Below are 14,913 nucleotides of genomic sequence, written 5' to 3'. Positions count from 1 at the left end.
TGTCAGATGGGTGGACAAAAGATAGGTCTCTTCGATCTTCGCCTCTGGCTTCTAGCCAGATGGGAGAGAAACAAAGACTCCAGAGCCCCTGCTTTCCTTCCCCCACCCTCTCCCTCCTGCCTGCTTTTTCCTCCTCCTGCCTTAACCGCTTAGAGACAATGAGTTGGATGTAGTCTGCTGACGGCTCTTACATTTTGGGAAATCATGTCTAATCACATGTCTTCATGTGATTTTTATCTCAGACAGGAGTCCTTCCTATCAGGAGATGTGTGAATCCAGAAGAGAACAACTTCCAAACTGGGATGCCTGCTGCAGGCAGTATATGTCCCTGCTGGGTACCCGGGTGGCTTGGTGAGCATCCTTTATCCTTTGTTCTTGGTACTTCTCATTGCCCACATGCCTACCCTGAGGAGCTGTCTCTGTTCATTGTCCAGGTTTGAAGCTTTGTGTGAAAGCCCTGGTGAAGAGACAAACAGTTGGTGTCCTGCTATAGACTCAAAATCTGACTCCAAAATAGCTTCAGGATCAGGCTGCTTCTTTACAGCTGAATCCTTGCCTGTGGACCACATTGTACAATCCAAGGTTTTCACTGAACTAAAGCATCCAGCGGCATGTGACCTATCCCAAGAGATGCAAGGAGAAGGAGTAAGGAAGAGTGGCTCGATGTGGGAAAGACAAAAGCAGCGTGGCAAATAGCAGAGACTAAGCAACAAAGAACTGGCTTGTGCGCCTTGGCAAAAAGCAGGCAACAAAGTCATTTCCTTGCTTCATCACTGCTAGCTCAATTTCCCCATCATATCAATACAGGCTAAAATACAGTGAGTCCAAGACGGACCCTCCAGCACAAATTGAAATGAATCATTGCTTCCAGTCATTAGTTTAAGTCCAGCATTTTCACCTGTATATAAATGAAATAAAGCAGTGGGGGTCTGTTGCAGGTTATGCAAAGAGAGTGAACGATGAACACTTATATAATGTCAAACAGAAAGGGACAACACAATGTTGAACTTGAGCAGGGCGGGGGGTACGGGTTCTCCTGCACCCCTATGCCAACACCACAGGGGCTCCTTGTGCCACAGGACATGGGAAAGGGATTGATTTCTATGGCCCAGATACCAAGCAGTCAGTGCCCACTGTTCCCTTGGTTATATGAAGAAGTAAATTGAGATCATTTTCATAATTTAGGCAAAAACCTCCCTTTCCACTTGAATTATTTTAGGCAAAGGCAGATTTAAAAAAAAATTAAATAGCAGAATTTGAGTTTGGGAACTCATTAAAAAGCAGTGAGACTTCCTGTATTGCATCAATTATAAACAATTTGGAGGAAAGAGATGTTGCTTTTTTTCTTTTAAGGAAATTATCTGGAAAATTACCCAGGTCTTTGCTTCCTCTTTTTGGATGAGATCTGGACAGGCTGCGTTAAAGACAATAACCTCATTAGAAGGGGCTTAGATGAAAAAAAAAAAAACAGGAAGAGGAATCAGAAAGTCCCAACTCTGCCCTGGGGCTTGCCTACCATGCCCTTGCCTCTGCCCAGTCAGCTCACCCCTTCAAGCATTGGATTCTTTTTTCTCTACTGAAAAGGTGCCAACACCCTTTGTCTCTTTCTTACTTTATAGGAATGCTCTGAAAATTCATATTCACTGTGAAACCAGGAGAGCTACAGAGGAATGATCCTATCTCAATCTGAGGCCTTATCAGTTTTGTTTTGCCGGCCACTCTGAGTTGGCATTGATATATTAATCAGAACTTGATAAAACTCTTCTTTCTTTTTCTGACCTCCCATGACCACTAAATGATGAGAAACTGTGGAATGGACTAAATTCAAGAAAGGATTATATTTGCCTGTCCATCAACTTAGCCAATAGGATCTCAAGTGATTACATTCATTTTAAGTGGTTCAGGGAATGGATACACTGTGCACTGTTACATAGGTGCTTTATGGAACAGGTTGCTGCAAATCTTATCCTTCCTTATCCAGGTTTTTCTTGGTGTTAGTATTGGTTTTAGAGAGGAGGATGGAGATTTGAATCTTAGGGACTTGGAGAGGTGAGTCATGCTGAGGAGCAATGAGACTATTCCTTAAATGTTTCTAGAACCTATCCTTACCTTTTATCCCTACTACTCTTATTTGGTTCTTGTCTGGATATCTGAAGCAGCCTTGGATATGGTCCTCTTGATTGTAACTTTATCTGTTAAGCAGTTCTCGCCACTGCCACTAAGAATTTATCCAAATGGCAGGCTTTGCCATATCGGTGCCTCTGTTGCCCAGAAAACACAGCCCAGTGTCTCCATGGGGGGACTTCAATGTTCTTTCAACACCTTAGCTTCCCAGATTTCTAACTCAGCTCCCACCATGCTCTGCCTTACTGGTTCTTGTTCCACACCACTGAGCTGTGTACACTTTCCATACATGGAGTGGGCTACTTTTACCTTGGGGTCTTTGTTCAGGCTATCTTGTCTGTTAGGATGGTCTCAAAGGGAGCAGACAAACCAAAGAAGACCTTATACCCTCTTGTTCATTTTCAGGGGGGATCAAGTCATGTGACACACCTGTGTCCCTTCTCCCCAGCCGGTGTATTCCTCCAGGAGTGACAGGCTATACTCCTGAATCCTCACCCTCTAGACAGAGCTGTAAGGTTATATGGATCTTTACATTTGCTTTTCTACTCTAAACTTTGAGCACCCTGAGGAGAGAGAATCTATCTTTTCATTTCAGAATCTTGAGCAATACCTGGCTCAAAAAGGGAACCAATAAATGGTTAAATATATATGTATTTAGCTTCATGGGTAAGAAAGTTGTGTGCTAGGTGTTTGAGAAAGTTCCAAATGCAAGGCTGTTCGAAAGAGAAAAACTGTCTGATAAGTATGTCGACATATATTTAAGTGGATTTTTAATTTTCCTTTGAACAAGGGATCCAGGATTATGCAAATAATCAGTTAAGGGGAAAACCCCATGTCAACAGTGGGCCATCTGGCAGTGTGACATCATGGCTGGTTGCTTGTCTTTGCTGCTACCACTTGGAGGCCAGGGGACTTTCTTGTGGCTCTGGCCTTGGGTGAAGAGACTCCCCCTTCTTGGGTTCTCTGCCTTGTATGCTGTTGCCATGGCAACAACCCACTTTCATTCTGGACCTGCCGCATGGGAAAGGGGAATCCTTTACTATAATGGCATAAACGAGGAAGGTTATTTTTTTTTTAAAGTTGACAAGGTTAATCATCAACACATTATACTAGTTCCACAGATTTTGATTTAGTGATGGGATGGTTAAGGCTTTTCTGGCAGTTTTGAAAGTGGATCAGCCATAAGAATAGAAGATTTGGTTACCCTTTGTTTAAATGTCTAATTAACTGTGTGCCTGTTGTGATTCTATTTTTAATGCAAAAAAATATATATTTTTATTCTCTTGAAGTACATGGAAAATGTGTCACTCCGGCATACCCAAAGGAGGGACTGTGATTTCTAAAAAGGAAAGGCTGGGATGAGCAAAGGTACCAATACCTGTCCAGGGTTGTAACACATATGCTTGAATCTGTTAAGAGATTATGCAGAAATGTAGTAATGTATTATTTAAATACCTTTTTGGAATAGAGTCAGCTTGTAAAAAGAAACAGTGTCGATACTCGATTTTTAAACACTTTTATGTATTCAGGTGAGCAAATGCAGATGTATATTGCAGAAGCCTGGCTCATTGTTCAGTGACTGCAGAAGTCGGATACAGAGATCCCACGTGCTCCAAGCAGGATGTCTTAGTCTGGCTCTGTAAGCCCAGGGTCTTTGTTTCTCAAGACATCTTTCCCTGGGATTCTTTTTCTGGTTCAGATGAGCACCCTGCTTGGCTAGGGCAGGGTTCATTTTGTCTCTTTCTCCAGGCGGCTTTTCTTCCTCATTTCTTGCTCTCACCCAACACAGATGGAGACTCTGGTTTATTTAAGAGGCAACAGCCACCTGCATTTCAGAATGTGATGACATGGTTTTCTCTCTCCTCCCTCCTTCTGAAGCTGGATTTCCCTTTGGTCAGATATTCCTTACAACTCAGGCTTATTTGTCTTCTCTTGGAGAAGCCAGACAAAATTCTCATTTGTCACTCACAATCAACTATTACCATCACACAGAGAGAATGTGCATGAGCATTGTTATACCAGGGACGTCGCATGCTCACAGGCACAGCCATGGAAAGATAGGATTATTTGATTGGCAGGATTATCTGAGAATTGATCAGCAGATAGTGTTTTTGGAGAAAAACAAAAGTGATATTGTGCTTATGAAGCGTCACTCTCAGCAGCTGCCCTAGGATAGGCCCTGTAGCTACAAGCAGTTGGACTGGGGTGGGAGACAACTAATGGACTAATCCAATAGGATTTTATACACTGGGATTTTTAGAGTTGGCAATGAGAGATGAAATATTTTTATTATACTCTTGTGGGATTCAGGAACAAGGATCACATTGCAAGTTAGGATTGGGAGCAGGGAGATGTGTTAGCTTTCTGTCATAACAACTAATAATCAACTTATAAAGAGGAAAGGTTTAGTTTGGCTCACAGTTTTGGAGGTTATAGTTCATGATTGCTTGTTCCTACTGCTTTTTGGACTGGCAGAGAGCACATGGCGGAAGTACATGGCAGAATAAAGCTGTTCATCTTGTGAACAGTGAGCAAAGGAGTGTGAGAAATGGCCTGGAGTCCTATATCCCCTTCAAGTGCATTCCCCCAACAAAGTAAAGACCCCCACACACACACACACTAGGCCCCACTGTCTCCTAAGTAGCACCACCCTGAGGGCCAAGCCCTGAACACATGGGTCTTTGAGAGATATTCAAGATCCAAACTATAGCCAGGAGCATGAACAGAGTTCTGTGAGGTTTGGTGCCTACAGAAGTGTGACCTGGACATAGGACTATGGAAGGTGCTCAGAAATATTTGTGGAAGAATGGAGAGAAAGTATGCCATTCTATTTGGACACTCTTTGTCCCCATCCATGTGTCCTTTCCTGAGAACATAAGGGGAAATTTCATGAGGCTAGATGGTTGAAGGTCTATCAAGAGACTTCACCAGAGGTATAGACAAAACCCAGTGCTCAAGGTAGGTGAAAGTCCCCTGCCACTACCTGGTTCCCACTCCCTCACCTCCATGGGCTCCTGTCACCCTCATGCCTACGAGGGAGTGAAGACTTGACATGCTACTTTGAGAATACAAGCCAGTATTTCCTATTATGCCCTAGTGGCCCTGCATTAGGCTTTGGTTGGTTATAGTGATGTTTGGGGAGAGTGTGATTTAATCCATGATATATTGCATTCTTGATGATAATGAGCTATAAAGAATAGGTACTACTGCAATTTATTTCAATAAGTTTCAAATTACTTTATAGAAATACTAGGAATCATCTCATTGAAAAAAAAGAAATAAAAAAGGAATTTATGGGATCTTTACATTCCCTAAGGAAATAATTCAAGTACCGAAAGAAGAAACTAAATTTAGGTAATAGAAAATCAAGGTGTTTAAGGAAGAGCTGTTGTTTTACAAGATCTGAAATAACTACTTGGAATGCAATAAAATGCAGGAAGGGTGCCAGCTTACAAAGAACCAGCATCCCGAACCAATACAACCATTTACTGGTAATATTATCCTGGCCAAAACAAACTAGGTGATTCAATTTACAAAGGACATAAAAGACAATAGGAAAAGATCTTTAATGTACCAGCAGAGAAGCATCAGGGAAATCTCTACCTCTTGTTTAGATGTGGAGATGACAGAGCAGATAACACATTTTAATGGAAAGTTGTGCTATGATTGGAATTGGGGCCAGATCCTCCAGGCAGGTGACTTGAGTCAGGTGGGGTGGAGGGGCTTCTGGGGAGCCACACCTGTGGGTATTAGGGCTGCAGGAGGAGGGAGGGAATCCAAGGGTGCAGATGCCTCAGAAGCCTTAGTATCTCACCAGGAGTTGTGGAGTAGGGATGTCCTCCGGAATCAGGCGAGGAGTGCAGCTTTTGCATCCCTAGACTGACCAATCAATTAGAATTTCTGCCTCCAGGGAGAGAGCACATCCCGGGTTAAGGGCATGGTTGGGGAAATCTTCAACTGGGAGCCATTAGGGGAATAAGCTCATACTTTCGGCATCTGGGCAATAAGTGGCTCAGCCCTGAAGGGATAGGAAAAGGGCTGGGCAGTACATCTTAGGGTCTGGTCTACTGGAACCATCACTGGGAGCTTCAAAGGAAAGCAGATGGTAGAATGTAATCTGTTTTTCAATGTGGTTCTCTATGGGCCATCAGCTTTTCCCTGAGCCACTACAATGGTCTTCCTATTACTCTCTCCATTTCCATGTCTGACTACAGGTGAAACAACCTGAAAACATAAATTCAGTCTGTCATACCTCTGCTTAATACCCTCCATGGTTTCCCATCTCACATGTAATAAATTCTTTGTCTTTCTCTTTAAGAAGGGGGACTATGTATCATGCAAACCTGGACATTTTGAGAGTGAAAGGGGCCCTGTCCATAACTGCACAGGGACAAAGGTCTACATTAGTGATGCTCTTGTACACTGGAGTGTATGTTCCCTCTACTCATAAGGTACCTGTCAATATGGTCGCCTCTCACTCTCCTCTCTCCCACTTCCCAAAGTCCACCTTCCTTTCATTTCTGTTAAATTCAGGAATAAACTAAGCTCTTTTTCAACCCCGGGGCTTTGCATCTTCCATTTCCTTTTACCTTTTCTCTTTTATTTTTCAGGACTCAGCTTAACATTGCCTATTCAGAGGTCCATCCATTTATTCTCCATCATAGCACCCATTTATTTTATCTGTGGTCCTAACTACAACCTGAAACTATAATCACTAGATGTTTAGCTCCATAAGGACATGAATCTGTTCCGTCTCACAAGCCAATGTGTCCCTAAGGGCTACCCAGTGTTCTTCTATACATGTTTGGTATCAATAAATACAGAAGGAAATGAGTGAAGAGCTTAGGAAAATGTTCTGTATCAAAAATTGTATGTGTGAATAAATTGCTCTGAAATTGTGTATATATGAATTATTCTAAAACAAAAATGTGTGTGTATGTGTGTGTATAAAGGACAAACACATCCCCTACATTGGGAATTATACAGGTGGCAGCTCACCCTCAAAATATGAACATAGAGGAATGCAAAACATTAAGCAATCAATTTGCAAACACCTAGAGGATCACAGGCTGCCGGATAATAACCAGCAGTTTAGTGATGAGGAGATACTGTCAGAACAATCTAATTTCCTTTTAAGACAGAGGGACCTTCATCAAATGCATTTATTAAGTGTCTGTCTGCACACGGCCAGGAGAATACTGTCGGAGGTGGAGGGACTTGTGTTCAGCTGTGAAGCATCAGATTTAATATGTGTCTTGACTTCAGTGAAATCTGATTTTGCTTCCGTGATAATTTCCTTTCACAGGTCAAACAAATACGAGTTCCTACAGCAGAAGGTGGTAGCAGAATAGTTTCTGAGTTAAGCTCAGAATAATTACCAAAGCCTTTAAAAGTTGAAAAAAAAAACCAAAAAAACAAAAAACCTAGTGATCAAAGGATGACCTTTTGCTCAGGTCAAATGAGGTTAAATTTTCATTGTTCTGCTTCCTAACATCCAACTGTGTCTCAGAAACAGAATTGCACCCAGACTAGCAGGTAAATTGTTCCAGGTCCATTTGGAACATAGACTGATTGTCTTCCTAAATGAACTATGGAAGTGGAAACTTTGATACTGAACTACACATAAGCACCAAGGACAGAATTGCAGGCTAAAAGAAATGCCTTTTTAGGGATCAAAAAGTCACATGCACATTCCCAGATATCATTGCCCAGGATTGTACCCTTGACTTTTTTGACAACAATACTTTGGGTCAAGCGGACACAAACTCATCCTATTATCCATCCATACAGACCTTGCAGATGTGTGAATTGAATGCAAAGCAACTGGAAAATTCCACAATTAACCCAAATATTTAAAGGTTGCATTCTGGGAGATGGGCACCTCAAATGCAGATGAGGATCTGATTGGTCCCAACTGTAGAGATGGCACAGGCCATCAGGAGTGTTGTCACAAGTCAACAGGAGAGAAGTCAGCATATGGGAAGCCAAGAACAGTACCTCCGCAGCAGCATTCCACCCTGGAGAGACATGAGACATTCCAAACATGGAATCCCAACCCAGAGAAACTTCAGTCTGGGAAATACTGATGAAAAGCTTCCTGTCTGTCCACAGAGGGACAAGGTAGTGACAGCCTGGTCACAGGGAGAAGTCAACACAGCACTGAGGATGGGAGTCAAATGAGACTTAACCTTCCTCTATGTGCCCAATGTTTGGAAGAATTTCTTTGAGGCTACGTACGTACTGGGATCCCCATGAACAAGACAGAGGCTATCTTTTCCCCTGTGGAGTTTATAGTTTCCAGAGAATCTAGATGTCTGATGAGTTGTTGTATTTCTAGGCCAATGGAGAGTCATGGAGTTGGAGAGCATTTGAGCCCATAGGAATATGAATTGTGAGGAGTCGAGGTATTAAGTAACCCCAGCTACCTCAGTAGAAGACTGCAGGGACAGAGAGCCCTGAAGAGTATTTGATGAAGAGCTATGTTATATAATTCTTTATTGCCCCAAGGAGGACAAGCAGCATGTGCATGCTTGCCAAATTCAGTGCTACAGGACGCTTCTAGTCCCCTGTGTCTGTCATGGCCTCCTCCTTGCCCATGCTTTCTGTGATATCCTTATAACTCTTCACTTGCCCCTCACTTGACTGGCAGTTGCTTGTCAGTCAGTCTCCAGGGCTGGCTCCTTCTCAAGTGCTCAACTCCTAAATGTCGGAGTGTTCCAGGTCTCTGTCCCGGACTCTGCTAATCATCCCAGGTGACCTCATCCAGTCTAAGGCTTATGCATTGACACCCCTCAAAATCCATTCCTCAGTGCTTACCCCTTCCCATAACACAACTCCATGGAGCCCTCCAGACATGTGACCTCTCCTTGTCCTAGCAGGCCTCTCAGACTTGAATGTCCACCCCCCAACGCTGCTCCTTCCTGAATCTCTTCCATTTCCATTTATATGGTTACTGAATAAAAATGTTAGAATTATCCTGATTCCTCTTCCCTTGCCCCAACTCCCTCATCAAATGCATCTCAAATCCTGTCACTTCCTCTTCTAAAACATACTTCTCTCAATCTCCATGGCTATAACCGGCCCAATCTGGATTATTGCAGGAGCTTCCTAAATGGATTTAACTCCTCTACTTTGTCCCTTTAATAACCACTTTGTGCCCATCAGCCAGAGGAATCCATCTAAAGTTTAATCAGAGTAAGTGACTGACCTGTTTTAAAAGTGAAGATAGCTTGCTTAGTGCATTTAACATAAAACCAAACTCTTTACCCCAGATTTAAAGGCTGACACGCTCTGTCCTTTGCTTTCTTCACCTTTCACTCTGTGCTCTGAATAGAGTATGCTCAGACACACCATGTTCCAATCTCAGGGCTTTTACCCTTGCTGTTCTCTCTGTTCTCTCTTTATGTAGCTTACTCTATGTTCACATTCAGATCTGTCTAGACTTTGAGGTTTCCCTTAAGCAACCACAAAGTTATTCTTTATCATATACCCTTTTATATGGTCTGTATATTACATATCATTAGTTGATACTCATGTTATTGATATATGCCTTGATATATTTTTGGTTTATTTGTACCCATTAGCATGCTCTAAGACAGCAGGGAAATTGTATCTACAGTGTCTGGAAGAGGTCCTATGATAGCAGTTCAGCCAATGGGATAAATTATATGTGAATGCCTGAAGGCTAGTATTACACTGACCTGTCATGTAATGTCCTCTCCATGAAATGAGTTAGTATATCAGTTGGCTATTGCTGTGTAACAAGTTACCCTAAAACTTGGTGATTTGAAACATTGCTCACAAGTGCACAGGTCAGTTGGGAAATTCAACTAACTGACTTAGGCCAGTTTTCGGTTGATCCTGTTTGGCTTCCTCATGCTTTGTGGGTAGCTGGAAGGCTATCTGAGGGCAGCTTGGTGCAGGAAACGTCATTCATATGTCAGACTGTTGTTTGGCAGTTGATGGGGGTGGGGGGCAGGGCCATGTGTCTCTGTTGCCCAGCAGTGCAGGCTTGTTCATAAGGTAACCATAGGATCCAGAGAGAAAGAGCAGACCTATTCAACCCTACTGAGATCAAGGCTCAGAATGAGCACACTGTCATCCACACCACATCTGTTGGTCAAAGTGAGCCAAAAGGCCAGACCAGGTTTAAGGGGTGGAGAAATAAATTCACTTATTCACTGAAGGAAATGCAAAGCCACATTGCAAGGTATGGCCACTGGGAGGGATGAAGGGCTGGGGACAGTTTTGCACTCTCAACTCCCACAATCCATCTACTACATGAAGGACAACGACAGACATGGTCACTTTTCACTGCCACATTCTCTTTTCCTGTCAAAGGCATAAAGAGCATTGCGAAGCCCAGAAATGACTTTCCATCAGTCCACAGGAATAGGTTTAGCCACAAGATCCATCGTGCAGTGCCTCTAGGAAGCCACCTCCAAAGGCAGCAAATACCCGAGCTCCTTTCAGCACCAGGCAACTCAACTCACCACTTACAGGCATTTGGTGAAAAAAAAAACACCAAAAAACAAAAAAACAAGATTGAATCAAAGTGTTCTCTCTGTCTCCCTTTCGAACTGAAATGACTCAGAATGAAAAGGCCTTGACACAAGCATCTTCAGGGAACTCCTTAAAAAGTGAAGAAAACAACACGCCCAGCCTTGCCCTTGCCCTCTGTGCAGAGTAGAGCATCCCCACCCTGAGAAATTCAAGGCCAAAGCAAGAGGAGAAGGCTTTTGTTTCCCCAGAGGAGTTCTTAGCTTTTTCAAAAAAGGCATAAGATGTGCTAAATATCAGCACTTATTCATGACACATGGAGTATCTGAAGCTTTCCATGGACCACAGAATTTAGAAGCTAACTCTATGGGCTTAACAACTCCTTCCACACAGTGAACAAAGGACTCCAGAGTCTTGGCTCCCTGTCCAATCTCACTCTCCCCTTCTCAGTTGCCCACTCAATCTTAAGAAGTTCTTCTTGCTGGGCACAGAATCCCAGCAGTTTGAGAGGCTGAAACAGGAGGATCGCAAGTTCAAGACCAGCCTCAGCAGTTTAGCGAGGCACTAAGCAGCTTAGCAAAGCCCAGTCTCAAAACACAAAACAAAAAGGGCTAGAGATTTAGCTCAGTGGTAAAGCACTCCTGGGTTAATTCTCCAGTACAAAATCAAAGTTCTTCCTCCGTACTCAGGTACAGGCAAATGTGATGACTCTGGAAATACTGATTTCAAGCAGATGAAAGTGGAAGTAGCCATTTAGAGTGATCAAGATTTAGACCAGTGATGTTTGAAATCACTTGAATTGAATGTTTCCTTTTCCCAACCATTTCATATAGCAACCTGCTTCTCCAGCACAAAGTATTCAAATTCTTTCTAAATTTCATCTGTTAAAAAAAAAAAAATACTTCTAGGCCACAGTTACATGATATCTCCACGGGGAACTATGTTCCTTTCTATACCCTGAGTAAACTGGTTCTAAAATGGATTTAAATGACTCAGCAATAAGACTCAGGTCTCTGCCCACGCCTGCTTCCTGTGTGGTCGACCAGCCTGCAGGGCTCCTTTGCAATCCAGTATAGAAAGGAAGAAAAAAAATAAAATCAATGACTCCATCCCTCTACATGTGAAACTTTTCTGGCTTTTCACAGCCCCATTCCTGAAGGCACCAGTCATGAATGAAGACTCCAATGGGGTCAGAGTTGGAACCCACGAGGATGTTGAGGACGTGACAATGAAACATCCGAGCCTTGATGTTCCCAGGGCCTCTTGCTCATGATTCATGGCTCTCCACCCCAAACATCAGGATTTTCCAATTTCACCAGAGAAGAAAAAAAAAAATTGTAGGCTTGGAGGTCGAGGGAGGAAAGCACAGGCATGTCTGGGATGGTTACGGACATGAAAAGATAATTAGGGTAAGGTTTGCTTGTCATTCCTTGACTGGAGGTACATAGAGTACAATGAAGACAACATTTGAGTACCTCAGATGACAAGGCTCAGATCGGATGGGTGTATCCAGTAAAGGCTTCCTGTCACCTTTTCTAGAACAAAAGAAAGCTATGGATAGCAAAGGTAACCAGTGTAGGGCGAAGGGACTACTGTGGACATGGTGGTGACAAACTGCTTCCTATTTTCCTACATGCAGGAGCACATACTTCTTGGTAACAAAAGAAGGCTCAAGTCCTTAATGGTGCCCATGTTAATGACCTCTGATCACTAGAATAGAGACAGGATAGCAGGGCTGGTCCTGATAGGTCAGGTGTCTTATGACACCCTTAAAAAGGGATTAGAGTATTGGGGACTCTGGTGTAACTAAGTGATCCTTGAGCTTTTTCAACTTATTCTTGAGCAAGAACAAAAGCTCTTACATTTTAGCCCTTGCATTTCCACCAGCTCCATAAAAATTTGCCAAGATTCCCTCCATCCTGAATCTTTCACCAATATATATTCCTGTGTCAGTTTTCTGTGGATGTGACAAAATGCATGACACAAACAACTTCATAATAGGAAAGGTTTATTTGGGTTCATAGTTTCAGAGAGTTTCATCCATGATCACTTGGCTCTGCTGATTTGGGGCCTGTGAAGAGAAAGCCTATCATGGCAGAAGCCCATGCCGGAAGAAAAGTCTTCACTTCATCTTGGCTGGAAAGCAAGGAGAGAGAGGAAGAGACCAGTCTCCAACAGCCCCTTCAAGGACATGATCCAATGACCCAATCTCTTTCCATGAGGTTCCAGCTCCCAAAGGTCCTAGGAGCTCCCAAGAGCACCACAGTGGGGTGGCCAAACCTTTAACACAAGGGCCCTTGGGGGACACCCCAGATCCAAACTATAGCAATTCCTAAGCCCCCGAGGCTTGTTTATGCAGATTCATTCATCAGCTCAGTCTTCTGGGCTGAGCTGCCACTCTGCTTCTATCTGCAGTGACCCACCTTGGTGTCTGACCCGCACCCTCCTCTCCTCCTCCATCTACACAGGCCTTGGCCACCCTGCAGGCTTTGGAAAAGGAGGCAAGTGTCCTTCTTTTGCATACGTCCAGTTAGGGGGATCCCGCAGTGGGATGGCTTAGGTCTGAGAGTTTCGTGGGTTTTAACAAGACAGCCCTCTCACTTCTCACTTTCCATCTTCTCTCTCATTGGCACACACACGTGGGGCCACTGAGACAGGAACATTCGAGTATCTGCCACCAGCTTGACTCAGGACCACAACTTCCCTCTGCAGGGAAGATCTTCAAAGCATATTGCCAGGTCTCATTCGTACTCCAAGTTCTTTCCCTGTGGTTCAGTCTTTCTCGGCTGACCTATCTTCCCTCCTGACAAAATGACTCAGGGTGCCTCCCCTTCTCCCTTCCCTCCACCCGCTCAGATGCACCCATATCTGGATGCTTGTTTGGAACTCTGTGAGTACACAGAAGGCATGTATTCCCTTGAGGTCCTCTTGGGCCCCAAGTAAATCCACTGAAGTAGATTTCTGCAGTAGTAGGCAGTTTGCCTAGCTTAATCCGTCAGCCATGTTCGCCTGTCATCCCATTCCAGCTGAGACCTTGGTAAGTGCTGTCATTGCTGTTTTGCTGGTCTGTAGGTGGTTTCTCAGGGTCTGAGTCACTGCATTCCCAAGGCTGCCAGGGCTGGCTCAGTCAGGACACCAGCCACAGGGCATATCTCCTGGGGCAGGAGCTGTGCTGCCCACAGGAGGCTACACGGGTCTTGGAAAGCCAGAGGAAGGGCAAACTTAGGATTGGCACCAGTGAGACATTATCCAAAAAGAGGATGGCCTGAGAGGGCTGTAGATAGAGTAAAGATGCTACCCACATCAGATCTAAATTCAAATATACGGATATTAGGTAAATGGTGTTTGAGAGTGCTTTTCCTAACCACCTGTAATTGTTTACTACTAACCTGTAGAGGTCAGAGAGTGTCCACCATGAAGATGGTTTGGCCATGCCCCAGACAGGTGTTATATAGTGCTTAAAACCCTCCTTGTGCTTAGAGGATTATTTACAAAATATAAAAAGAGCCAGTGACAATAATTCCTTCATAGGGTTGGGATTAAAATCCCAACAATATTCTTTAACTGGATTGGAAATTGTTTCTTCTGATTGCCAGCTGAATACACAGATTGTTTTTCTCTCTGTAAGTGGAGGTACATGGTAATCTGGGCATCATCTTTTTGAAGGAAAGATAAAAGTAAGATAAATGTTCTAGTTTTCTCAAATCCCCTCTCATTTTCCTTTCCACAGAGGATTGCTTTATGTTCTGTTTTTCCTGCTGTTCACTGGGGCTTCTAACATCAATATCTCCCTCAGCTCTTCTTACAACACCTGTTGTAGGTAAGGATGTAGTTACTTTCGGGAAACAGGGTAGGGGTATCTTTTATATTTCAGGGGATATAGGCATGACTGGGTGGTCAGGAGTCAAATAATGAGCTAAAGCTCATTATCTCCGTTTCTAGCTCTGCAGCTGAGCAGTATCTTCCTAGTTAACCATGTAATCAATTATTCATTCAATCATTAAATTAGAACCTACTGTGTGCCCACCACTTCCCTTGGCTTTCTGGATGATTAGACTATGGTGTTTGTCCTCAACTGGCTCATTCATCAGTTGAAGATACAAGAGTTACACACATGAAATAATTAGCAACTCACAGGTACTCGACAGCTCAAAAATCTTGAACAGAGGAGAACTCCGTGTGGCTTGGAAGGAAAGAGCCACTTCAGAAAGGAGTGGCGTAGGACAGAGAAGAGAGAGAAAGGACTCGAGTCCAGCAGTTCTTCTGCCTCTATATTCAGATGACTTAGCA

The 14,913-nt window shown here is 43.5% G+C and overlaps 1 long non-coding RNA gene across 1 annotated transcript; it reads left to right on the top strand.

Moving 5' to 3' along the window:
* On the top strand, nt 1–7,022 carry LOC144365608 (uncharacterized). Its single transcript, XR_013424265.1, has 2 exons — nt 1–351; nt 435–7,022. It is a non-coding gene; the product is annotated as an uncharacterized LOC144365608 (long non-coding RNA).
* The last annotated feature ends 7,891 nt before the right edge of the window (nt 7,023–14,913 follow it).

Source organism: Ictidomys tridecemlineatus, chromosome 7 (assembly GCF_052094955.1).
Source record: "Ictidomys tridecemlineatus isolate mIctTri1 chromosome 7, mIctTri1.hap1, whole genome shotgun sequence".
NCBI classification, from domain to species: Eukaryota; Metazoa; Chordata; class Mammalia; order Rodentia; family Sciuridae; genus Ictidomys; species Ictidomys tridecemlineatus.
Note: the sequence above shows the minus strand (reverse complement) of the source record. Positions and strands in the feature narration are given on the sequence as shown.